The sequence below is a fragment of the Papio anubis genome, chromosome 15 (assembly GCF_008728515.1).
Source record: "Papio anubis isolate 15944 chromosome 15, Panubis1.0, whole genome shotgun sequence".
In the NCBI taxonomy this organism is placed as follows: Eukaryota; Metazoa; Chordata; class Mammalia; order Primates; family Cercopithecidae; genus Papio; species Papio anubis.
The window spans coordinates 52,662,377-52,689,988 of NC_044990.1; the positions used below are offsets into that span (position 1 = coordinate 52,662,377).

Consider the following 27,612-nt stretch of genomic DNA (forward strand, 5'->3'; position numbering starts at 1 on the left):
CATATGGTTTTACAAGGAGCTTCCCCCTTCACTTGACTTGCATTCTTCTCCTTCCTGCTGCCACGTGAAGAAGGACATGTTTGCTTCTTCCCCTTCTGCCATGATTGTAAGTTTCCTGAGGCCTCCCCAGCTCTGCAGAACTGTGAGTCAGTTAAACCTCTTTCCTTTATAAACTACCCAACCTTGGGCAGTCCTTTATAGCAGCGTGAGAATAGTCCATTCTAATGTGTATTAGTCAATACACATATCTTTAAATTTTCTGTGGTGAAGATTAAGTATGGCAGACACAGAGTATGTACCCAATAAATAATAGGTATAATTGTGCTCATCCCCACTCTCATCAATTACTTGGCAAAAATTCTATTCAAGGGCTAGGACTCTGCTACTCTACTCCAATCCTCTTCAGTTCCACTATGTTTATTTCAGTTCCCTAACCAAATGGGTAACAGCTGGTTTTGCATGAAAGTGAGCAACCATGGAGGCAGAAGATTGTCTCCTCACATACTTGGGATGAATTCTACCCTGAGGCACCACACCCTTGTTGGGCCAACCACACAGAATTCTGTGCATGCAGGACTGTCAAGTGTTTATCTATTGCCCCAGAAGCAAACTTCTCTATACCTGGTGCATGTTTCTCTCCTATTCTTCCATCTCCTGTTGACCTGCCTTCCAATTCTTTCCAATATGCCTCATGGAATTTTCATTCCCTTATGAGTAACCCTCTGTTGATCTCCTAGCTTTCATTAAACTTTGTCTGTGCTGCAAGCACATCGAATATCTTTTTGCTATGTTAAATCCAAAACCTAGTTATCAGTCCTCATCTTAGTTGAATTATCAGTACTTCCACTACTACCACCCGTATACAAGCCACTATCATTTTTTTTTTTTTTTGCCTGAAATGATACAGTAGTCTATAAACCAAGTATCTCTGCTTGCATCTTCATCTGCCTGTCATGTATGCTCAACATAGTAACCACAGTGATTCTTATAAAACCAAAGTCAGATAATGTCACTTCTTGACTACTTCAGGTCAGGGACCATGTCATTTTATTCCCCCTCTGTATCTCCAGAGCTTATCACTGAAACTTAGCAGGCACTCACTAAATATTTTGCTGAGCAGTTAAAACCAAGAGAAGAAAGAGGAGGGAGGTATATGTCAATCATTTACCACATCCTCTTTTAACCTCTTGAATATCTTACCAATGTCTTCTTTTGTCCTTACCTTCACATCATTTTATTTGACAAACAAAACTGTTTTCAAGAGAGGTAAGGCAGACGTGTGAACTGGACCCATAGAAGTTAAGTGATGACCCTCTTTGCAATGTCAAAGAGATTGAGGGCTTGGACTTGAACTCAACCTTCTCCCTCCAAATAGCCTGCTCTTTCTGTTATGTCATGTTTCATATACAAGTTTGGGAGTCTTCAGCCCCAACTATCCCAAGGTATGGTTTTAATGTATATGTTGTCTTTGGAAATGTCTTCTGTGAAGGCCAAACATTTAATATTACAGGAAACTTTGAAGTGGATATGGAAGCTTGGCAGCCAGCTTGGATCTTCCGAAGAGCCTCTTTCCTTCATACTGTCTTCAGAGTACATATCATTCAATAGAGACTCTCTTGCACAGGAATTATTATTATATGCTTGCAAATAGTTTCAACCAAAATCTTTAACTTGGAAATGAAGATGGGCTACTGTCTAGGAAGCTTCTGATTTTGTTATTGGTTTTCATTATCACATTAGGTTTGCATTACAGAGAAAAATTGGCAGAAAGCATCTAACCTATTAAAATTAGATATTCAAAGAAATTTAATTTTGGGGGGTCTGAATTGATAATATAACAAATGGAAGTTAAAATTCTAGAAGCTATGTTTATTATATGAATTCATGGTGTAACAAGATCTGGGAGTAACATAAACTAATTTACCTTCCTTTGTAAACAATCATCTTCCTTCTGAGTCTTGCTGGAGGAGGAAGAGGTTATGGGACAGTGTGGGAAGAAGGAGGGAGTCAGAGTTAATTTCATTGTGTGCTTCCTAGAGAATGGGTTATTCAATAAAAACACTAGTTACAACAGCAACAATGAAACTCCACCTCTCCAAAGTGTATGGAAGATTAATATGATGTATAAGTACATTTTAAATAGATTTTCTGTTTCCAAATTGATAACTATGATCATGTAGACTTTTGTGATCCTTTGTGGCTGACTCTCTTATATATTCATTTGGCAGTCTCAGTTTCTGCTACATTAAATTGACCTTGATAATTTATTTGTTCATATATGTTTGTACTATTTCTTGAATTAGATTATTATAAGAAAGTGTCTTGTTCATGTCATATCTTTATTCATGCTCTCACACTTCTAAATAATTACCTAAATCTAAAAGAGGATAAGTACTTTTTAGAAATTTACTTTGCATTGAAAGTAGAGTGTCTTGTCTAGGTTTGACAGTTTTTACACTGAGAATTGAACCTCTATCAACAAAAGTAATTTTACACACTGTCCCAAGCTTTTAAAAAAGTGATAAATATACACTGTATGTGATATTGAAGTACATTTTGAATAGCTTTTCTATTTCCATGTTGATAATTGTGTGGTCCCATGTACGTCAACAACAACAAAAAAGTGTTGGGCCATCCCATGTAGGTCGACAACAAAAAAGTGATAGTTATACAGTGATCTTCATACCTGTCATATTTTGTTGATCTTATTTATTTATTATTATTATTTTTTTAGATGGAGTCTGGCTCTGTTGCCCAGACTGGAGTGAAGTGGCATGATCTCAGCTCATTGCAACTTCTGCCTCCCGGGTTCAAGCGATTCTCCTGCCTCAGCCTCCCAAGTAGCTGGGACTACAGGCATGGCCACCATGCCTGGCTAATTTTTTGTATTTTTAATAGAGACAGGATTTCACCATGTTAGCCAGGATGGTCTCGATCTCCTGATCTAGTGATCCGCACGCCTCGGCCTCCCAAGGTGTTGGGATTACAGGCGTGAGCCACTGCGCCCAGCCTGATCTTATTTTATAAAGATACACTCTATACCTATCACTTTTTTGTTGTTGTCAACCTACACGGGATGGCACAAGAAGTTTTTACTTTTTCACGACTTGTTCAGGGCCCTTCTGATCATACTGGTCCCATGGTCCAGCAGCCCTGACCTGCTGCATCCACTGTGTGCCCTGAAATGCATTCATGTGGTGGGAAACTGTCCCAACAGGAGCTTATATCACATATATGTGGCCAGAAAAACACGAGAGTGCCTCGGGACATGTATTTTGTGAGCAATGGAAAAAAGCATTTTTGTTACCAGTTCTTCCAGAAGCATATTCACCCATGCAGATTCATAATCTGTAATACTTAAATACAATTTCTTTGTTTCTAATTACACACTGTAGTTTGGAAAAGCATAATAATGTTCAATTAAAAGTAACTTATGAATTCTTTATAGAAATCCCCCAGATGACTAAATATTCTATATGAAGACAGATGAATGAAATAATTTTAATCTCAAATCTAGAATATACTTTTTAGAATTAAAGAGCAGAGGGTCTTTTATAATAAGGCAACTTGTCACCTTATGGGCATTTTGAGATCATCATATAAGAATGTTTAATAATATTAAAAAGTGGCATTCTAATAAATAACATGGTGATATTGCAGGATACAAGCTTAATATACAAAAATCATTTGCTTTCTATATACCAGAAATGAACAATTGGAATTTGAACTAAAAAACACAATGCCATTTACATTACCAACAACAACAAAATGACATACTTTGATAAAAATCTAACAAAATATCTACAAGTTCTATATGAAGAAAACCACAAAACTTTGATGAAAGTATCAGTATTGGCTCGTTAATTGTAACCAATATACCACAGTAATGCAAGCTGTTGATGATAGGAGGATAACAGGTAGGGAGGGGATAGATGGGAACTCTCAGTACTTCCTGTTCAATTTTTTGGTAAACATAAAACAGCTTAAAAAATAAAGCCTATTAAAAATAAGTGCCATCCATGGAATACATATGGAAAAATGCTGCTACATTAAATATTACCTATAGATAAAAATGCATCCCAAGACACAGTACAGCATATTCAGATGAATCTCTGTGAAGCAGTGTAACACAATGGGTAGAATTCAAATTTTAGAATCAGAAAGACCTGGATTCAAATCTGAACTCTAACTGTGTGAATCTAAGCAAGTGGCTTAATTTTTTTCTGAACCATATTTTCATCATCTGTAAAGCTTGGAAAAGAAGGACTACCTTACTTAAATGAGATTATGTTTGCAAATCACATAAAACATTGTATGGCACACCATACCTGTCCAACAACTGATAATATCCAATCTTTAATGTATAAAGCTACACTTAAAAGCTGTCCACATTTTTAAAACCAACAGAATGAAGTCAGAAATAAGAAAGGTATTGGAGCAAAAGAAAAGTCATTATGCAAGGAAGGACAAGTTATTCATTCCTTTAGCTATACATACATTTGGAGACCATTCAGTAGATTTACTTACCTATATTTTGTAGGTTTTGCCACTCTTACCTCTAATTCTGGGGGAAAAAAAAGGCTTCAGAAACCTCTTTCCAAATCTTTTTTGCCTGCTGAAGACCATTATATGTCATATTTTGGAATTTATGGAAAGATCTTTTTCTTTTATTTAAAATTTGTAAAAAGGTATACATTGACTCTACATAATGATAGAATCTTAGAGATAGTTCTGAAGTCTTCTTCTGAGTACTCACTCTATCTATCTATCTGTCTTTCTGTCTGTCTGTCTATCTATCTATCTATCTATCTATCTATCTATCTATCATCTATCTATCTATCTATCATGTATCTATGTACATATATTTTTATCTTAAAATGTGACATAACACAGTCTGGATGCAAGAAACCAACATGGACTCAATGGTCACTTGCTTTCTGTTTTTTGATGAGACAGTTTCTGGGAGTGTTGGTCAACTCATGAAGGCAGATATATCTCAGAGGTTTGAGGGTCATAGATGATGTTTGTAACCTCGTTGATGTAAGCAAAAATCGGGCTTTGACTCCCCTTGTTTTGATACTTGATATAAATTGCCAAGGCATTAAATTCACATTAACAAGTACATGCAGGTGCTATTTGTATTAGGTGCCAGTAAGAAAAACCAGAAAATGTTTTTAATATTAAATCAGATAGCATGTGTCAATAGTTTATCTCAGTTATTCTGTATAGCAAGGATTCAATAAATGCTATAATTTATTTTCCGCACTTCCCTATGTTTATTTTAAAAGTTTAGTTTTTATGACTCAGCTTTATGCCATGAAGTGATTCAATATCTCAACTTCCTCATTATAATAGACAGGGGAGAAATCAAAGAAGAAGATAGTTACAAAATATCTTTGACTAACGTATGTACATCTGCTATTGTGGATGACCTCCCCCTCACTCTAAATATAAAAATAAAATACTACAGGAAGATGAGATAAGATCTTTATATGTTAATAGCAATTTATTTCTATTTACATTTGCTTTTTATAATTATCAAAAACTATCCTTTTATGAGAAGTATTTCTCTCCTTTGAAGTATGTAAGGCATATCCAGAAAGTAGATTTAAAAAGCCATGCAGACTTATCTTCATCTCCTTAAATATTATTACCCTGGCATTTTGTTTTAAATTAAAATTCATAATAACATATATAACAGCATCTTAATAGAGGATCAGCAGTGGAATCCGGATATCCACACATTCACTTTCATTCTCAGCTACCAAATTTTTAAAGTAGGAATATTAAAAGCTCTTCTGCCCACTCTATGGAGTGTTATTGGAGAGTCAAATTTTAAAGCTTGTGTATTTGCATGATCATTACTTAATTCCCCCTCAAACATAAAATATTTGTTAATGATGTTACTACTTACAGGAAGTATAGATCAGTTGAATAGTCAAATTTTATAGAAGGAAGATTTAATCTTGTAAGATGGACTTTTATTTTTGAAATGAGTTTACATGTCCCTGAATTTTTTTTGACATGTGTATTAGTCTGTCTTCATGCTGCTGATAAAGACATACCTGTGACCGGGTAATTCATAAAGAAAAAGAGGTTTAATGGACTCACAGTTCCATGGGCTGGGGAGGCCTCACAATCACGGTGGAAGGCAAAAGGCATGTCTTACATGGTGGCAGGAGAGAGAGAATGAGAACCAAGTGAAAGAGAAACCCCTTATAAAACCATCAGATCTCATTAGACTAACTCACTACCACAAGAACAGTATGTGGGAAACTGCTCCCATGATTCAATTATCTCCCACCGGGTCCCTCCTACAACACATGGGAATTATAGGAGCTACAATTCAAGATGAGATTTGGGTGGGGACACAGCCAAATCATATCAACACACGTGTGTGTATATGAGATGTAGCAAAGTCATGAGGCTAGTTTCTTTATGAGTTTTAATTCTTTAATATGCTCATCCAATAAACTCTCAATTGTTTAGTAGGTATAGGGCTTGAGCATCCTGCCCAAGGATACTGGGGATAAAAGGGGACAGAAGGCGTGGCCCTATTTTTAAGAAGCTCACAGTCTAAAGTGAGCTGAACATGCAGAAACATAATTATATTACAGCAAGGTGAGGCTATCAGAGCCACGTGTACACAGAACTTCTCGGGGAAGTTGCCTCTCACTGCCACCCACTGCAGAGCCCTGATACAACTTCATTTGGTGGCAGTGAGAGGACATTTCTTTTCTTTTACTTTAAGTTCTGGGATACATATGCAGAACGTGCAGGTTTGTTACATCGGTATACATGTGCCATGTTGGGTTGCTGCACTATCAACCTGTCATCTAGGTTTTAAGCCCTGTAGGCATTAGATATTTGTCCTAATGCTCTCCCTCCCCTTGTCCCCACCCCTGACAGGCCCCAGTGTGTGATATTCCCCTCCCTGTGTCCACGTGTTCTCATTGTTCAACTCCCACTTATGAGTGAGAACATACGGTGTTTGGTTTTCTGTTCCTGTGTTAGTTTGCTGAGAATGATGGCTTCCAGCTTTATCCATGTCCCTGCAAAGGACATGAACTCATTCTTTTTTATGGCTGCATAGTATTCCATGGTGTATATATACCACATTTTCTTTATCCAGTCTATCATTGATGGGCATTTGAGTTGGTTCCAAGTCTTTGCTATTGTGAATAGTGCTACAGTAAACATATGTGTGCATGTGTCTTTATAGTAGAATGATTTATAATCCTTTGGGTATATACCCAGTAGTGGAATTGCTGGGTCAAATGGTGTTTCTGGTTCTAGATCCTTGAGGAATTGCCACACTGTCTTCCACAATGGTTGAACTAATTTACACTCCCACCAACAATGTAAAAGCATTTCTATTTCTCCACATCCTCGCCAGCATCTGTTGTTTCCTGACTGTTTAATGATCGCCACTTTAACTGGCGTGAGATGGTGTCTCATTGTGGTTTTGATTTGCATTTCTCTAATGACCAATGATGATGAACATTTTTTTCATATGTTTGTTGGCCATGAGAGGACATTCTTTAAGGAGGTATCATTTGTCCTGGGTTTTGAAATGCGGTTAAGGGTTCCACAATTGGAATAGGGTCCGTACTAAGAAGGGCATTCTAAGCAATGGGAACAGAGTGTACAGGCAATGTGGAGGAGACCTGACACTAGCACACAATTTTGAAATTGTGGACTCGATATGTGCAAAAGACAATTGTGATCTGTCTCTCTGGTTTTAATGAACATATGTTGGGGTTAGAAAAGCTGAATTTGCTTGCTTTTACTAATATGAGTATCGGAAACATCTACTACAGGATGTTTACCAAATGAATCATTATCACAGTTCCTGCTGTGGTTGAATTTTTTGTTTTTAACCTCAAGCCTTTAGAGTGAAAAGTGTCACTTATATTCCCACGGTCGACTCTTCAGTAATTGTTAAGAATATCATCTTTGGTAATTGTTAAGAACATCATCTTTGGTAATTGTTAAGAATTTCATCATTGGTAATTGTTAAGAATTTCATCTTTGGCAATTGTTAAGAATATCATCTCTGGTAATTGTTAAGAATTTCATCTTTGGCAATTGTTAAGAATCTCATCTTTGGTAATTGTTAAGAATCTCATCTTTGGTAATTGTTAAGAATTTCATCTTTGGCAATTGTTAAGAATTTCATCTTTGGTAATTGTTAAGAATATCATCTTTGGTAATTGTTAAGAATGTCATCTTTGGCAATTGTTAAGAATGTCATCTTTGGTAATTGTTAAGAATTTCATCTTTCACCTGGACTTCACTCTAGTTTTTGATCCATATGTCACTTTATTACCAGAGGTATCGTGATGTAGCTTAGTCTTTTATTTATAAAATACAGATGATCCTGCCGTTCCACTACCTAAAACATTCAGTGGCTCCCCATTGTCTACTGAAGTAAGTCTTATTGTGGCATGAAGAACATGAGCTGGCTCCAATCATTCCTTTGAACTTCCTCCCAAACTTCTCACTTTCTACTTTCAAGCAGGTCCACCAATCTTACACACCATCACAAGTTACTCATTGCCCACCATGCCCCATGGTCCCTCCCCACCTCATATTCTATACTTTCTTCAAACTCATGCCTTTGTACATGAAATAACACAGCATGTTGAGATGTAGGCACCTCGTGATGGTTGGAGTCCTGGGTGGGACAGGGGCAGAGGGAAGAGGATGAGACAGTTGAGGCAATTAGGTATGAATCAGATGATAGAGAAATGCAAATGTTGTACTAAGAAGTCTTGGTTTTATTCTGCATTCGTGATACTTCTCAAACATTTCATCTAAAGTATTCCAAAGGGGTAAGAAGAATATCTGCCCTCCACTGTGGGTTTTGGGGGCATAGCCTGAAGTGGGCCATCACAAGTGAAAAATGTATTTATGGTATCCCTTCATGTTTTTTGGATTCTAATGTGTCTTCTCCTACTCGTTTTAATGCTAGGACAATTTTTCAACTTACTGCTACCAAGTAAAATTGAATTTCAAAACCAAGATGTTATCCTGGGTTTTAAATTCCCCCAGCACATTACCAGGCCTCCTGAGCAATGTGTATTCCAAACTGAGAAGTACATCTTGGTGATAGGGAACCACAGGTGGATTTTAAGATGGTGACAGCAGCAACAAACTTGTGGCTAAATGATTAAAACTTACAAAAAGATAGATTCATATATTTGGGATTTGGAAAAGTCACTCTGATGACTCTGATGATAGCCCTGGAACATGGATTAGAGGTATGAGAATGGAAGAGGAAGAATCAGCAGGTCAGAGAACCAGTTGGATGGCTAGAGAAGCTATCGTGGAAAATTTACAGTTCTTTGTTTTGGTATTTGGGTTGACAGTATTATTATTTACCGAGACAGATACAAGAAAAGAAGAAGGTTTTCAATTTTGAATGTGAACGTTTGTGATCAATTTGGGACATACAGGTGAGAAATTTGATAGGAAGCTGTATATCAGGTTTGAAGAGTGGGAGATAAGTCTATCTATCTATCTATCTATCTATCTATCTATCTATCTATCTATCAATCATCTACAACATTTTGGGATTAAAAGTCTGAAAGTGGAAACTAAAGCTATGGGAGTAGATGAAATTGCTAGGAAAGTAATATAGGATCAGAGAGAGAAATTGTTGCATGGAAAAATAAGAGAGGTTTTAAAACAAAGCTGATCTAGTAGGAGGAAAATAAAGACCCATGAAGGAATGTTAACATTGTAAAGGAATTTAGAAACCTCCTAACACATTTTCTCATTTGATAGATTAAAAAGTTAAGGCTTAAAAACAGGAAATGATTGCTCTGAGAACCTTGTTTTATTTTCTCATTTCTGGCTGAGAGTTCTTACCATATTTTATTGATCTTATTTTATAAATAAAATTTGTTGTTTTATGAACCTTGTATCCACTGTGGCACATAGCAAAGTGTTTCACTAAGAATAGTCACCTAATACAGTTTTTCAAAGAAAGACCTGAATTACTTACCCACTTACCTCTTGTAAATAAGAGGGGACAACAACTTAGTTTTGAACAGATGAAGTTAACATGGAAGACTAATAGTAGAATTTAAAAAAAATCATTGTAACTATATGTTTAAGTATCAATGAAAAACTAAATTGATCACATGGCAAAGCTGAGTTTCAGTAATTTTTCCCCAGACACTAGTATAAGGGTTATTGTCAGTAATCAAAACTTCTTTCCTTGCACCTAAAGGTCTTTTTCTCAAGCTCTCTTCAGTGTCAGTGTTCCAATTCTCTGGCTTTGACAAGACACCCAAGTCTGCCTTCCCCAAATACCTATGCTTCAACATCATTCCTAGAACTCCAGTTATATATATCAGAAGAGACAGTCAACAATTTTAGATCAGCTTCTGTTATAAGTGGATACATGCTGTTTTAAATGGATGACGCACTCATGACAGGGCCACCTGGTACTAGGGTTTGATCAAATTCTGTTTGGGAGTTCCAGGATGAACTAGGAATAGCACATTCTGGTACTCAGAGTGTCAGAAGGTGGGCGGCTCCCCTTGAAGACAGCCCATTTTCTACACTACTTTTCTGTCTTTTAGGAAGGAAAAGCTGAAGTATTTAGAATGCTGCCTTGGCTTATTCCTCAGGCATAAAATGCAGTGGGTTCAGTTCTTTACTCTCATTTTTTAAGGAATGATTAGGTTGAACAAGGCAGCATTTGCCTTTTTAAAATACAGGGGAACCACTCTGTGCTTCTGAGAAAATAGAAAGTGGCCCCCTGCCAGCTTACTGGCTTGGTGGGTGGAAAAAATAACACAGACCAACGTTAGGAGCACATCAACTCTCTCTCCTCCAACATGCGCCCACGATGCCTCCCCAGAAACACTGGACAGATGGCAAAGATCACCTCAGTGGCGTTTCCATCAGAAATCCAAGTCTTTGTGCAGGAAGCCTCCAAGGAGAGAGGATCTCAGCACACTTATGCATGTGTGCATTTAGAAGTCAGAGGGCTGTGGCTGTGACTTGCCTCTGTGTGCGGCAAGGATGAGAAAGCACATCTGACTCGATGCTGATGACAGTGGTTCATGGTGTTAAAAACGATGAGGGAGGGTCAGAGGAGTTAATTACTTACACTAAAAAATCTGAATGCTCAGAGGAATTAACTGGCATTCTGTAATTAATTTAAAAAGAGACTTTTAGTTGAAAAATATGATCATCATATAGATGCCGGTAGTTTGAATTCCATCCATAGTTATTACATTCTGTGAAAACTACCTTATTGTACTAATAATGAGTTTTGAAGCAGTAAGCTTCTTCTTTTTTTTCTGACCAGATTTCAAAGAAAATAAATTTAAGGTCCAGAAAAGACAAAGCAGAGAAAACAAACTCTTGGATATCTTGCTTCTTACATTGCAGTTAAATGAATACCTGCATCACAAACTCTCTTGATGATGAAGATGGGTTTAGATAGTTTTCAGCCAAAAAGATAATACAAGATGTAATAATTTCCTTGTTTTTACAGATTTGATGGTGTGCAGGGGTGACATGGACTAAACAGCAGCGTTTTGCTGTAAAAGAACTCTTTGAAAAAAATACCAGCCACACATGGGCAATTTGGGGGAATCTTTGCTACTGCTAATTGAATTTTCCTCTTGAGTCAGTTTTCTGGCACATATCCAGATGTACCAGCCCTGTGCATAGGTGAAAAAGAAAGATGAAGTGCCCTAAGTATCCTACCTGATTTTCTTGTCTCCCACAGTGTACCTCATAGCACTTTCTCTTGTAATTCAACTCTGATAATTTACCTATGAAACCAAGGGATAAGAAATTAGAGTTATGTCAAGTTATCTTGTTTTTAGTTATTTGTTATTATTATTATTTTGTAGAGGCTGGGGTCTCGCTATTTTGCGTGGACTGGTCTTGAATTCCTGGCTTCAAGCTATCCTCCCACCTTGACCTCCCAAAGTGCTGGAATTACAGGCAAGAGCCACTGCTTCCAGCCAGTCAAATTACCATAAACAGATAGAGTGGTTTTCATGTCTGTGAGATGTAATAGTGACCAAACTGAATGAATTAATGTTGCTAAAGAAAGATATTTTGAATATTATGGAGGGAAGGGGAGAGGATCACAGGAGCTAATAAGTGATCTCTCAAGCACTGTGCAAAGGAATGGGGGCCAAGGGACTATCAGAATTCCAGTCCCATTGTGGCACTGGATGCCTTAAGCTATCTTAGACTAATTCTATTATGAACTTAATTGAGGTAACTTCTTTTCCTCTCATGCCAAGCTCCTCAATCAACTTGCTTTTGATGCGGCTTTTTATATTGGGGAGGAGAGCTGGTTATGCTGCTTCAAATATTGGGGACTTTGCAACAGGCCTTATATGTAGTTGCATTCTGGTTTTGTACATCCATTTATCAGTTTGATTCTTGTGAGTTTACACTGAGAGCTTGTGTTCACTCTCAGTACTCTGGAAACATTCAGCTTTTGAGCCTGAAGTGGTGAGGGAGAAGATGCTATTGCTATGAGGAAACATGCAGGCGGCCAGCCAGTCTTTCTCTGCTGATGCTTGGATGCATTGCTGTTGGCCAAGCTAAAGACTATTTGCACTTTTATTATAGCGACTTAGGTTTCTCTGTTGTTTGGCAAAGGTGGAGATGTTGGTTCTAAAAGTAAGCTTCATATGCTTCTAGGAAGAATAAGGAGAGCTTAAAGAAATTAGGAGAAATAGCCTCCATCAACTAACACAATTTCAGCCAATGCTTAATCGTATGTGTATATGCTAGATTTCACCTTGGGACACATTTGGGGAGTTATAGAACTTATCCAGTTTTGCATAGTCAGCTGTTTAAACATGTGGTACAACAATCATAAAAGTGCCCACCATTAAGGGCTAATCTGATGTTTGTGGTTCACCCAAGACCAGTCCTGCTGGCTGGATGTTTCTCTTCAGCTCTGAGCCATGGGAAGGAAGCAGACACAAGGAAGTGGAGTATTGGGTTTAACTGGGATTGGAGTTTTACCAAATGAGCATGCAAAGAGAGCAAACCACCGCAGAACCAAAGGTGTGAGCCAAGGAGCGCTTCTGAAGATCAACCATGGATTTGAAGTGGGGAACGAGGGAAGGAGGGACATGAGAAGGGTGGGGTACAGTGAAAATGTGTAGAAACAATGGACAGTGAATCTTGGGAGGCTGAAGGATTGATAGAGGTGTGGTGATAGAGGAGTGAATTGGAAAGATGAGAAGTAAGGGTGGGAAAGTAGGTTGGGTGAAATTGAGAAAATTTATGGACCCTGGAGCCAGACACACGTGAGTCCAAAACCACTCTCTGACACTTGCTGTGTGATGATGCTAGTTGCTTCTTTTTCTCTGCCTCAAGATTTTTTTTTTTAATTTCTAAAATGGCAATAGTAATATCTACTTTATAAAAAAAAAGCTACAAAGATCAAGTGTTGTGATGGATGTAAAGAACCTAGCATAGTGAATGGCAAATATTTGATACTTTTAGTAAATGCCAACTCTTGCATTTCTACTACACAGTAAAGGCCTTGAAAGCAGGAGCATCACACCCACACCCACACCCCAACCACACACACACCCCCTCACTCAATGCCATAAATGTCTGCTGAAAAAGAATACAGAGTCGGGCCCTGGTGCTTTGGGGGTATGCGAGTCCAGATCATGAGTTTGGATCACAAGCTTCTCAGGGATTCTCACAAACATCTTGGATTAAGGATGGATTGAAATAAGGGTGGGTGGGTAGGAGGAGCATCAACACAGTATGTGAGAGTTGGGGAAAAACGACAAGGTTTCTTACTTTTAAAATTTGGTTTTCATCAACCATAATTCTGTTTGAGGGGAACTTATGGAACCTGAAAGTTCTGATAGTGGTGTTTTAAAAAAATATGTAAAAATGCTTTTGAAACAATGTGTTCCCTGCTGTTGTTTTGAGGAGTCCTTAACTGAGGAATGCTCTGTGGGGTCCTTGGAGAGTTTTTAAATATATGAATATCATGAGGAGTCATTTCTTCAGTTAGTACCTGATGAGGTAAACAGAGTCAGTGGATACTTTCTGGAAGTTCCTGAGACTGGGGGACAGGGCAGCAGGTGGGAACTCTGCCCTTGTGCTTTGATTTCCAGTTCTCTCTTTAGTAATCAGGTCACTCAACAGTCTCCAAACTTTGTAACCAAAATAGTCTTGCTGGAGATGCTCAATCTTAGGCTCAGTAATAAGACACATTGAGGCATATTTATGACATACATCTGAGGTACTCATTTTGGGAAGAGGAGTGAAGGGTCATTATGACAAGACAAAACAAAAGGGACAAATGAATAGAAAACCAATCAATAAATGGATGGATATGTGGAAGGAGTCATACTTTGAGAGGGAATATTGAGGAATTCAGGGTGAGAGTAGTTGTCAGGGAATGAAGACGATGAGGACAAGAGTTCTACACACACACAGCTATGTGCTTGAAGAAAAGGAGTAGATCCATCTCCTTCATGCTTTAGTTGGTAAAAAATGTTGATGGCAGGACTGTCAAATTATTCCACAGAGATTTTGAAATCATGCAAAACGTAGTCTTTGAGGTCATCAGCAGGTAGGATGAGGACGAGAATTAACACCAGGTGAAAGGAGAAAGGTGTGGAGAAAGGAACCCTGGAGAACTTAGGAGGAAAAAGAGGCTGAAGAAGAAGGGTATCAAAAAGGAAAAGGTTAGAACCATGAGACTATTGGAGGGAATGTTGGAGGCAGCCTTAGGGAATGGGTAGGGGCAGAGAAGGCCAGAGCTAGGCTTCTTGGTGAGGAAGCTTAACCCCGTTCCTGGTAGGAGATTCCAGCAATTCTGTGCTACATCTGTCAGGCACTCATTATGTCTAACACACCAATGACTGATGGTCTTATTACATCAAACTTCAAAAAAAGATCAAGACTGTTTAGGAAGATACCTAAGGAAAAAAAAAAAAGATCAAGGTGCAATAAAAATGAACTCAGCATTGCATAGTTTTGTATTTTTTTCTAACCATTACATGCATTAATCATTACCTCAAAAAAGCAGCAAAAAGATAGAAGTGCCAAAAGTGGTAGAGAAAACGTGCCAACATTCAAAGAATAATTAACGAAAAGTGTTGCAGTTTTAACACCATAAATTAAAGTCAGTCCCAGTCTTTCCTAGTTCTTCTCAAGGGAGCCCAGGATCTCCATCCCCTGGATACGACCATGCCTGCTGCTTGTCCTGACATTGCCCCAGGCTACAAGTTTAATGAAAGCTTCATTACCATAGTTCTGAGTCTGGTGTCTGTCATATCTGAGTAAATCACCCAGCTATGAATCTCATGAACTCATTGTACTGAGTAATTTTCTTGGTAATCTTTTTTTTTTTTTTTTTGAGACGGAGTCTAGTTCTATCACCCAGGCTGGAGTGCAGTGGAGCTATCTGAGCTCACTGCAACCTCCACCTCCTGGGTTCAAGCTATTCTCCTGCCTCAGCCTCCCAAGTAGCTGGGATTACAGGCATGCATCACTGTTAATTCTTTTTTTTTTTTTTTTTTGTAGATACAAGGTTTTACCATGTTGGGAAGGCTAGTCTTAAACTCCTGACCTCAAATATTCTGCCCACCTTGGCCTCCCAAAGTGCTGGAATTACAGGCATGAGTCACCACCCCCAGCCGATCTTCTGTGATTTTCTAATTTTCACTTTATATAGAATGGGTTTTTACTTTTCAGAACTTCATTGTGGCTGGACCCCTGCATTCTGCTGAGGTCTGATGTGCTAAGTTCCTGATGCACTTACTGCTCCTTGCCACCTTCCTCTCCTCTGGGATTAACATTCTCCCATCCATCCTCATCTTCCTACCCTCCCACACCAGGTGAGAAAGATTCAGCTCCCCAGTTGGCTGACTGGCATTCAGAGATAGGTTCCTGATTCCCTACCATGGAGAAGTTGCTTGCAAGAGAAACACAGCATTATAAACTTGAACTTTCGAAAGGGTCAGTTAGACAAGCTGGCTGTGACATGAGGGTTAGTTTGGGAACTTGAAATGTAATATTCTTTCTGGCACAGAGGATTCAGTTGACCTCCAGGCCCTATGACTTAAGACAGCAATGGACAGTTTCCAGACCCCACTTGCAAGTGGGCAGGGTCAAAGCTTCTAATTCTGCTAGGCTGAGTCAGTTATTGGTGCCCAGATGGGTGTGGCTGAGAACACAGATGGCAGGTAATCATTAGGGGATGTTGGGATCGGCCTGGGACAGGCTGAACTTGACAGCTGTGGTTCTGATTCACACGGGCAGGCACCACTTCCCCCAAGGACTGTGCAAGCCTCACCATCTTATACCATGTTGTTTTGTTGTGTGTGCTTATTTTTCTTTAGTTATCCCTTAGTTGTTAAGAAACTAGACATATAGTTCACTGACCTAAAGATTCTTTACTCTAGAACAGTTTTGGTTGCTGTGCTTCACCTTGCAAGAACCCTTAGGTGGGGCTGCCAGCCAAGTCAGCTGACTTTACCTGCTCCTCACACATTATGACTTAGGCTGTTGTCCTGCTGCAGGGCCTGCCACAGAAATGTGGTTAACTCTTGACCCCAGGCTTTGTTACAGGTATACCTCTTTCCTGCTGTTCTTAGATGCAGGCTCATGTGCAGCTTTTGGCTAGGACCCAACAGTCACCATAAAAGACTGACCCTATCACTGTCACTAACTGCCTCTACAACCTTCAGCATATCACAGCACCCAGATTCCATGTTCCTTATTTGGAAGAGCAGGTGGAGAGGGGTTGGCCACTAAAGATAATGAAATGAAAGCTGCCATAATTCTAAGAGATTTAACCATTACTTTCTATAGGCATTGAACTCAGTGGCTCTAAATCAAACTATTTATTATCCTTAATTATGATTATATAAGACAAATTCTTCCCTTTAAACTACCTTAATGAAATAGAAATATTTAAAGACAACTACCAACTGTTCTCTTCCTCCTTCCCATCCTCCCTTCTCTTCCCCATTCTTCCTTTTCTTCCTTCCCTTCGTCCTTTCTTTATTTCTCAGTTTGAAATAAATAAGTTAGAAGTTCGAGTCACCTCTTTGCAGGGAAAAATTATTCCAGCAAAAAAAAAAAAAAAACTAGAAATATCTGGTCTAGATTATCCCTATTTATAACTTATGTATTTAAAACCCTTGGAATCCATCTATTATCTATCTATCTATCTATCTATCTATCTATCTATCTATCCATCCATCTATCTATCATCTTTAAACCCTTGGAATCCATCTATTATCTATGCGTCATCTATCCATCCATTTGTCATCTGTATTTCTAGAGAAATATCTATGCTTTTAGAGTTTAATAAGATAAAGTTTTGATTAGCTATTATTTTAAAATAATGTTAATCTAAAGCAACATTTAAAAACAGTATAGTCTTAACATTACCTGCATAGAGGAACCTGAGATGTTTGCTAAAAGTCCAGGAATCTGACTGCAGGCTGAGAACCAACAAGATTGCACACCCCTCCCTGCAACATTTTTAAGCACATCATATTCTGAGAACCCTGCATGTGAAGACTTTGAAACTACAATATACCATGCAATGTAAAGGACTATTTTGAAGTGGTAGCTAAGTGGTTGTGAGGGGTAAATATACCTCTGGGAGCCACCTCAAATCCCTTGTGGATATTAAAAGTATGAGTGAAATGAAAAGGGAATGTTATAAATAAATGAATATGTAAAAATATCTCTAGCTATGTATCAATTTATTAATTCTGATGTTGAATGCTCTGTCCTGCCCATTCTTCAAAGAGATTAAAACGTCTTTCCCATTAAAACTTGCCAGCCTGTTAGAACCCATAGAGCTATCTATCTGCTAGAATAATAATACTTTTTCAAATTTACCAGTATTTTTCAAAATATATTCCAAAGAACTGTAGTTCATGAACTATCTCTACTACCACCAAACAAACAAGCAAACAAGCAAAGAGTGAGACACATTTGCAAAAGTCCAGCCTACATAAATTATGAAAACACTACAAATTATGTACCCACTATGTGAGCTCCGTAGTGCACATTAGCTTATTAGAGATTATGAGAAGCCTTAAAAGAGGAAAATTTTAATGTTTTTAAACCAGAATTTCTAAAACTTATGTGACCAAGGAGTCTTTTAAAAAATCATGTTTATCAATTTCTCTCTTTTCCTCTTTTCCTCTCTCTTAAAGCTGGTTGTATATTTGATTGCTATTTAATTATGTGAAGCCTTAAATTATCTTTTAATTATTGTTTAACCCTTCATGCAAAATTATATGCACTCCATATATGTATATGTCATGCAGGATTGTGTATTTTTATTTATTGAGTGGATTATTCTGTTTTTGCCTGTTAGTAGTGCTGCTGCTAAATGTCCACATAATCTTTACTGATTGGAGTAGACTTTCTTGGTACCAATTAACTAGGATAAAATACGCCCTGAGACAGAAAATGAAAATATTGATGGCAGGCTCTAGGTAAGCAAGAGATAACTCCATTCACCTTGGGTCTTGCTATCTCTTATGCTTTTACATGATCATTGTTATAATGATGATAACATTAATACCACTTATTGTGCAGTTATGGTCTGTGATGTGGCAAGTACTTGTTATTTCTTTAAATGCTGAAAACAACCCAATAAAGCAAGCATTATTAATGCAATTTTCAGAGGATTATAGATACTTACAGTTGAAATCGACACAGAAATATAGCAAAGCTGGGTTTTGAACTCATTTCTAACTGACCTCAAAGCCCAGGATCACAACCATTCTGTCCATTGCCTGCTGAATCCAGAAATTCTCAACTGTGCTTCTAAGGTGGTAAAGTTTATGGGTAGCCTCTTCCATGTGATGTGAGGCTCGGAGCTAGACAAGGAAGTGACTCCCCAAGCTGAGGATAAACACATATATGCTCTAAATCACACCATCGCATGCCATGGTTTGCATGTATGTGTGTTTGTGTTTGTATTTGTGTTTGTGTGTGTGTGTGTTTATTTCTCTTTTGTTATTCCTTAGCTATTAATCAACCTCACTGAAATATGCAGGCTCTACCTCAGTTGTGCTCTGAATAAGTAAAGAAAAGGTGAGGTGACTGTAAATGGACATAGAGCTCAAGAGGGAAGAGTTCTTCTCACTCTGAATGGCCGCCGCTGTGATCATCAGCTAAGATCGACAGGAATTAGAAGAAAGTTGGAGAAAAGACTGGTGCCTCAAAGGTTGGCTGCCTGAGCCTTGATCAATACTCCCGTCTAATGTCTAGTATTTATTTTTAGAAATTTAGCATTAAAAAAAATCTTCTGTAACAGATAGCTAGTAAACTAATACTTTAAGGAAGGGACCATTTTTATTATTCATTTTAAGACCCCATAATGGTTAGCATGGCAACTTGCCCCAAGTAAGTGCTCCATAAATACTGGTTAATAAGAGAGACTGAGCCTCTCTTCAAGTTAAAGAAGGAAGGTGTTGGGTACAAAGACAAACTTCACTCAGCACATTGCATGTGCCAGAGTGCAATTTTAAGATAAATGAAGAAATATAACATCATTGTTTTTGATGTATACTCATTTGCTTAGGGTATATAGCCTAGTTAAGTTTTTAGTTGCTTATCAATTAAATGACATTTTGCCTTTTATGTGGTATCATTTAACAGCAGGCTACTAATCAGAATTTCACTGAGCTTTCAATTGCATGATGTAGTGAGACCTAAAATGGATATAATTTCAGGAAGTTGTTTTACCAAATTATTTTTGACCTGAGAAGGATATTCACAAAACAGTTATTTGCAGCTTCTATTATATTGAATGGTTTCTACTTAATTAAAATTGTGTCTCTAGCCTAGAAATTATTTTCTAAGAAATGCTTTCTTGCTAAATAAGATTGTTATATATAGGAGAACTAACTCTATCTACTGACTGCTGCTGCTTACTGAGGAGACAAATATATTTCCATAAAATTCAAATAAAATGTTTTTAGGTTCCAGTCAAATGCCATCATCTACTGAGATGACTGAGATGACGCCTACTACCCTAAAGAAGTCAGGAATGAACTGCTTCAAGGCTAAGACATATTTGACTCACATCTCTTGATATCGGCTAACACTGGAATCAGCATGGCCCAGTGGATAAAAACAATAAACAACACAAACAGAACAAAATAGAACCAAATACATAACTGAAAATAAAGACAACTGAATTCCAGTCCCAGCCCAGCTACTGTTGTGCTTTGTGGGTCTTGTTCTTGTACATTTCAAATCAAGGAGATGGAACTCGTTTATCTCATTGTTGTGAAGATGAAAAGTTGAGTAACTTGTGGATCTGGGTGGGACTGTATTAGGGATTGGTAGAGTAAAACAATTGAAATGAAATGATCAATAGGAGACACTTCCATCAATAGGTAAGTTACAGTGGGTGGGATAATGAGCCCTTCAACCCACCAGCAAATCAGTAGGGTAAAGCTAGCACTTCAACACATTGGTGGTGGTGGTGGTGAGGGGGTGAGTTTATCAGCATTAAGCTTTTCTTTCATTAGTGGAAAACTCTGAGTAGAGTTTGTTTTTAAGATTTTCCTCTCTGTTGCCATGTTGTTTTGGAAATGGCCTACTGTTTGCGGAGACTCACTGTCATTCACTAGTCCCAATTTTAATCACTGTTTGATCTTATATTACACATGAAATGGTAGAAGAATAATTAAATTTTGTGTCACGGTCCCTGAAGACATATTTTCATATATTAATTGCTGATTAATCTTCTACTTTTTTTGTTGTTGCAGTTGTTATTCTGTGACATCTTCTCTACTTAAGCAGCTCACCCACGAGGCATCCAAAACAGAGAGAAAAAACAGAGTGAACATTTTGCCTTATGGAATTGTCAAAAGTTGCAGTCAAAACACAGGCAAGATTTGGAAGAATCTGTAATGAGCCAGGGCAAGTTTTCCTAGCTATAGAGGCTGGGAAGGAGAGGGAATTAGAGATTGGCTGTTCCTGGAAACTCTCTGCCTGTACTCCATGACCTGAGTCCCAGGACCTGGAAGCGGCTGGACATCTGAGCTATAGGAGAGACTGGTGCTGCCTTTCTGAGGAGGGCTTGGGAAAACAGCAAGTTCCCTGAATTTTTCCATGGCACAGGAGCAGATGAAATGTCATGAATAGTGTCCAGGCCAGTGGACTGAGTTAGCTCCTGAGAGTCCCTGTACTCTCCAGCATGGCACGAGGAGAAGCAGACCATTCTCCCATGCAACCAGAGGAAAATGGTACAAACATGACACCGAAATTCAGCTGACTGCAAGAGCTTGATGGTCAGTGTGAGCCAGATGGAGCAGGAACATGTACGGATGGAAAACCTAGATCCAAAGTTCATTCCCCTCTCCTGCTGATGTTCCAGCACATTGCAAGCTTTCCCAGAAACTTAGAGGCAACCTTGGCACAAGGACATGATTTGTTGGAAATTAAGTTTTGTCACCTGGGGGACTGTGAGCTTGATATGGAAATTAATTCAGTTATATAATTATAAAAATGATGTGCTTCCTACACATCTGATTTTGGGAACCCAAATTAGTTTCCACAACACAACTGTATTAACATTTGCCAACCTCTGGTGCAACATTTGTTGTCTTTGTTGCATTTTTCTAGAAGTTTTCAGCTCTAACCCATCTTTCCCTGTTTTATTTTCATTTCTAAATTCTGGTGAGTGGTGTTTTGGTAAGTAGCTATCAGTTATTTTTCTGTCTTACTTGAAAAGTCTTCTCTGTATTAAATAACAAAGGTCACTTAGATAAATATCTTATTATTACCAGAAGGTAGGGAACTGCTTCTCCTATACATTACTTCTATTATCTTTCAATCCAGAAAAAAAAAAAAAACATGGCAAGAGGACAAGTTTTTGAATGTTATGAATCATGATTTCTGTGTCTAAAATCTGCTCTTTTGTTAACACTAAGAGCAACTTCCTTCAAAGTGGTTCATCTTGGTTTCTTACCGTGTGTGTGTGTGTGTGTGTGTGTGTGTGTGTGGTAAAACCAAAGTTTCCTATTATTTTCGAAGGTGTTTGACCCTGCTGGAAGACAGCTATGTATAAGGTGAAATTGGCAGAGAGAAAGGGAAACCGGATCTTATTCCCAGGCCTCCTGTCACCAGCTGTGTGACTTTGCTGAAGTCATTTCTTTCCCCTAAGTCTCGGTTCCCATACCTATAAAGTGAGTGGTCTGCCTGGGTGTCTTTTAGGTCTTTATTAATGTTGAAATATCCTGACTTTATGGGTTCTCATTCACTGTGATGTGGTAACCAAAACAAGCGGAGATTAATAACCCAGGACTCAATAATGTAAAACACAAAAATTGTATTTTTGCAAATTTTTGTAAATGCGGGATCATGTGACAGTATTGGTGTGATCCATAACTCTACATTTAGTGGATAAACAGAATGTAACTTAGAAGCGTTATCTTTGTTATCAGGGGAACATAGAGTTGGATGTATATGATGGGGATGGGCAGTTAATTCATAGGTTGAACACCCAATGAGGGAATATCTCTGCATCACTATCTCCAAACACTCCCCACTCTTCCTCAATTTTCTTAGTAACTCACTGCTCAGACTGGGTTTCCCCAGAAGCAGACTATGAGACCAGGATTTGATGCAAGCAGTTTTTTTGGAATTGATCCCAGAAAGACTGATAAGAGAGTAGAGAAGTAACACAGAGAAGTGAAGAAAGCTAATAGAAGGTCCTGGTGCTCTCTCCTGAAAGAGACTGCTGGAGGACTAAGTAGAACACACCCTAGAGTTGTTCCCCTCTGCTGGGGCAAGAGAACTAGGGTACCGATCAGCTAATTTCCATCCTTCACTGGTTAAGGGCATTAACCTCCCCAAACTTCTGGCCTGTGCCCCAGATAGACCAGGCATGCTTCCGTGGCCAGAGAAAGCCCAAGGGTGGAGAGTCACAGATGCTTGTGGTAGGTAGCAGGTGGTGTGTATGGAAATGGGAATGGGATGCCAAGGGGATTTGGGCAGGGCACCAAGCATCTGCCGCATTACCCTAATCCAGGCAATAACACTCGCAATATTCCAGGGATTCCCCTTGTAGCCTCGAATTCCTCTTATTCTCATTTATTTTGCATTTACCTTCTAGAACATAGTTTCTTAGATAGTAAAGGTCCTACTGACTTTCCTCATTTCTGTGCAACCTCCTTTCCTGCTTAGCTTCTCTTCTGTGGTCAAGCCAATATACACGGAATTTTGCCTTCCATTCTTTGCTAAGGTGTTTCTTCTACTTGGAATCTGTGCCTCAGTCATTTTCACTAATCCATGTCCCTCCCAGTACACAGAATTTTTCACAGAAAACATAGTTAATCCTTTAAAAATATATTTTTAGATTGAATTGCATGCCCCTCTTAGGGTTTCTTTCTTTCCAAATGCCTTTTTTTAATCCCAATTTAAGAATTTCTTTAGCCAGTACTACAACCATGCAGTCCTTGTTCTCCACTTCTTTCCTTTTATCTACTCAATGTTATTAATCTTTTTAGTGTAAACATCAGTGACTCAAGCAAGCCTTTTCTAATCCCCATGATTAGGATGAGTTTTTGTGTTACCTGCTCCAAAAGGTTTGTCCTTTGTAATGCTCACCACATTTCAGGTTTCTGTTCACTATTAGCTATCCAGACACACTTCAAAGGCCATGAGGCCTGATACCATGATTTTGCTGCACTCCTAGACCTGGCCTACTGGTACATAGTAGGCATTGATAAAAATCTGCTGGAGCATTGCATAAATAAACTATGCCATTTGGGACTGATTAACATTTTAAAGAATAATTGATTTTACTTCTTCCAAGCATTTTTCTAGTGAATTTATAAATACATTAAAGGTGGAGGCTGTTTCTCTTGCATCCCCTCTGGAGTGCTATATGCAATGTACCTCATACAGTAGGAGCTTCAAAATGTTAGTAAAGTGAATACACACACACACACACACACGCACATGGAGGTAACTGCAAGGTCTCAGAGTATACGCTTTGGTAAGAGTTTAGTTGGACCATTGGAGCATGCTGTTCTCTCTCACGTGACACATAGCAACAATTCGAATAGAGTAAATCAGGCAGGATACAATGGCTCATACCTCTAATCCCAGTACTTTGGGAGGCTGAGGCAGGAGAATCATTTGAGGCCAGGAGTTAGAGACCAGCCTGGACAACCTAATGAGACACCATTTCTTCAAAAAGCAGAAACATTAGCTGGGTATGGTGGTTCACCTGTAGTTCTAGCTACTTGGGAGACTGAGGTGGGAGGATTGCCTGAGTCCAGGAGTTCGAGGTTATAGTGAGCTATGATTGCCCCACTGCACTCCAACCTGGGTGACAGAGTGAACCACTGTTTCTAAAACAAAATAAATAAAATGAAATAAAATGAGTGAATTAATTGCTGGAGAGGTACTAAGTAATAAAATTGGACTTCAAATGGAAAAGCAATAAAAAAAAATAGGTCCTGTGATTTGGAAGAGTAATGAAGGTGCTGAAAATAGACACTAATCGTAAATGTGTAGGATGCTAGGAAAAAAAAACTTTTGGGATATGTGTGCTAATTGGTGTTAGTAACAAACATACCAAGAAAAACAAATTGGTTTAAAGAATAAAAAGAAACACAGGATTTGCAGTCATTAATTTTGTAGAAAAATGTAGGTGAGAGAAAAAGGAAAAAAGCAAACTAAATTTTTTGAAAACAAGTTCATCAGCATAAGAATGATACAATGGACTTTGGGAACTTAGGGGCAAGAGTGTGAGAGGGTGAGGGAAAAAAGACTAAACACTGGGTACAGGGCTCAGGTGATGGGTGCACCAAAATCTCAGAAATCACCACTAAAGAACTTACCCATGTAACCAAGCACCACCGGTTCTCCAAAAACTATTGAAATTTTAAAAAAATTAAAAAGAGATCAATATGTATTAAAATATCAGTGACACTTTTGAGAAGACCTAGTGTTTAACAGAATAATATCAATAATCACCGAAGAAAACTATTCTGAAATGTGTTGTGCTTCACTGGTATAACTATAATTAGAGAATAAGCAGAATAGAAGAAAATTATCTTCACATCTATCTATTTTATCTGTTTATGGATGCAATTTCCAAAATACATACACAGAATTTTTTCTAAACAGAAGCATGAAAATAAAAAAGTATTTCAAAATAAATGTGCTTTGGCTGAAGCACTTGATAGAGTATGATAGGAAATTTCATTTGCGCATTTTATTCAAACCAAATCGGGTAGAAGCCTGCTGGCTTTTCTTCAATGTTATCTCAAAAACAGAAAAGAAAAAAAAGTATGTGATAAAATTACAGGCTACATAGGCCATCTTTGAACAACATATAAAGACTGTATATGAACAAACACACAACAGATATACATGATTTAGATTTTAGTGTCTTTTAACATTTTCTGCAGACATTTCAAATATATATGTATACACACACAAATATTAACAAGGATACAGAAATCTAGATGTGCCTGATTTTATGTTTTTTTGTGCAGCATTGATTTGCTTTGAAGCCATTTGTCTCTAACCTATCTTTCTGAAAAAATGTGCACATGCCGACACAAACGTGTGTGTAGTAGTACCCTGGTAAACTCTACTTGCTGAATGTTCTTGTACGCTCTTAGCCATCCAGGGCTTCATGACCAAATGAACGTGCCGACCCATTGAGCAAGAACCCACCATGCTGCAAATTCTCACCTTCAGAGAGAGCTGCACTGTGCTGTCCCAAGCTGAGTGTGCTCTGCAGTGTGTGTGGGTCACTGCACTGGGGTCTCTCTTTTTGTCATGTGTTTTGTGGTCTTGTCTACAATTTTGAAAGACTGTGGCTTCCGGAAGGGGTGTAAATAATCAGCTTGCAAGAAAACACAGGTAGAGTATCATGGTTGATGGTAAAATGCATCTTTAATAGTGACTTGAGGTATTTTCAGAGAAATTGTCAAGTAGAATTGAACAAATGAGAGGCGATTAGAGGTATTGTTGATCTTCAACATTGTGAAAGGCACCACTCATAATTGTAGCTGTAGGAGGTTGGATCAATATTTTGTGAATAACGGCTGGAAGAACCGATGGCCTGAGACGTCATAACTTCATGAAATTTGAAGAAAGCACAAAAGCAATTGTCAATTTTAAATGCTAAGAAAGAATAGCTGTCCCTTAGTATCCATGAGCAACTGGTTCAAGGACCTTCTCTGGATACCAAAATCTGAGGATGCTCAAGTCCTTAATATAAAATGGAGTGGTACTTGCATATAATCTATGCTCATCCTCCTGTGTACTTTAAATCATCTGTAGATTACTTGTAATACCTAATACAATGTAAATGCTATGTAAACAGCTGTTATGCTGTATTGTTTAGGGAGTAACGACAAGAAAGAAAGACTGTACATGTCCAGTACAAACACAATTTTTCCTCGAGTGTTTTTTTTTGATCCACAGTTGGTTCAATCCCTGAATGTGGAACCCACCGATGTAGAGGGTCAAATGTATTTCCATAGAAGACTTGCATGATCCTGACTCAGGACCTCAGGAAGGCAACCTCTTGGAATAATAGTATATACATATATATCACAGAGTCCCAAATGTTATTGACAAATATGCATTCATAATTTTTTTTACCTGGTTCTCAGTGTGCATAATTCATAATATTTTAAAAGGTTGAAAATACAGTTGAAAATAAGATAAAATTCAGTAAAAATACCAAATGTCAGCCTCAGAGCTAAATACTTTCTAACAGCTCCAAGACATAAAAAGAAAGGAATGTTCAAATTGATGAACATTATTAAAGACAAGGACATTTTCATTTATAAAAGAGAGAAAGTATTTAAAGTGAGTTCTTTATACTTCTAACTAAAATGCTTTTCATTTTTAACTCATATAGCTATGTAAAAAATAATATAATGCTCCTTGTACACATCTTTTTACTTATAGTAGCCTTGAGAAAAATTACACATAGGTAGTTTAACTTGCTCAAACCCATCAAAAATTAAGGGAAATTGAAGAAAACAGTATTAAGGATTTTATTCACATTTAAGTTGCTATTGCATGCAGCAAGAGATTAAATGAACCATAAGATAAAGACTCTGACTTCTGTGAGTATATGCCCCAGTAGAAGAGCATATAGAATTGGGTTTGAAATCATTGCTTTTTAAAGTATTTGTCAGCTTACTTGTGACACTCAACCTGTTACTCTCATCCAATAATATGGTACCAATATTTATCTGTCTATAGCCTCCTCCACACTTCTTGTAAGATACTGAGTTTAATTTTCTCTTCTCATTCAGAGCAAGCTAATGGGAGTCAAGGATGAACAGAAATTCCCTCTGCAGCTGAGGCAGGAGAATTGCTTAGACCCAGGAAACGGAGTTTGCAATGAGCCAAGATCTTGCCACTGCATTCCAGCCTGGCGACAGAGCAAGACTCCGTCTCAAAAAAAAAGTTTCCTCTGTCTATCGCATCACCTCAAGTCTGGTTATGACGCTATACTCAGCTAGTACAATACTCCATGGATTCTTGACCACTTAAAAATCTCGTCCTTCAGGCCTTTTATTGATTTTGGAGTATATAATAAATATCCTTCAATTA

At 38.1% G+C, this 27,612-nt stretch overlaps 1 long non-coding RNA gene across 6 annotated transcripts; it reads left to right on the plus strand.

The window, feature by feature from the left end:
- The first annotated feature begins 121 nt into the window (after positions 1 to 121).
- Positions 122 to 27,612, plus strand: LOC103879320. 6 transcript variants are annotated; one of them, XR_004178745.1, is made up of 4 exons: positions 133 to 1,442; positions 19,029 to 19,228; positions 19,986 to 20,405; positions 20,781 to 22,758. It is a non-coding gene; the product is annotated as an uncharacterized LOC103879320 (long non-coding RNA). The 6 variants fall into 6 exon arrangements; XR_004178744.1 differs by adding an exon at positions 27,312 to 27,612 and having other exon boundaries at positions 145 to 1,442; positions 19,986 to 21,708; XR_002518420.2 differs by having other exon boundaries at positions 122 to 1,442; positions 19,058 to 19,228; positions 19,986 to 22,758.